Genomic DNA, 517 nt, shown 5'->3' with positions numbered 1-517 from the left:
CAGCGCCCCGGCCCGGCCCTCACCCGCCGCCGCGCCCGGCCCGCCGACGGGAGTCCCGGTGCGAGTCCTGCCCCCAGCCCCGGAGGTGCCCTGGGCCCGTTTGCTTTGCCGATGGACGGGAACCCGCTACCGTGAGAGGTCGCAACAGGTTTTGGTACAGGTAATGAGCTCATCACTTACGCGCTGAGTCATCCGGCGGTGGAACTATGAACACCTGGTAATTAGCGCCCAGCCCCCTCTTAGCCCTGGAACTGGCTGCAAGGGGTTTCCTCACCGCCCCACCTCCAGCTGTCTCATTCCATCAAAGGTTATTAATATCAACCAAATGAACAAATTGATCTTGGAAGAACAAACAATAATAAAAAAAAACAACCCGCCACTTGCTTAAGACAAGAACAGGGTAAACTCCGAGATGCGGCACGGTTTCAGAAATGCAAGGCTGTCAGCAGAGTTCGTTCCATCAGCTCTGCAAGAAAGATGGTCACCTTGCTTGTGAAAAGCAGCAGCACAAACCCAA

The sequence above is a fragment of the Charadrius vociferus genome, unplaced genomic scaffold (genome assembly GCF_000708025.1).
Source record: "Charadrius vociferus isolate BGI_N301 unplaced genomic scaffold, ASM70802v2 scaffold487, whole genome shotgun sequence".
NCBI classification, from domain to species: Eukaryota; Metazoa; Chordata; class Aves; order Charadriiformes; family Charadriidae; genus Charadrius; species Charadrius vociferus.
Note: the sequence above shows the minus strand (reverse complement) of the source record.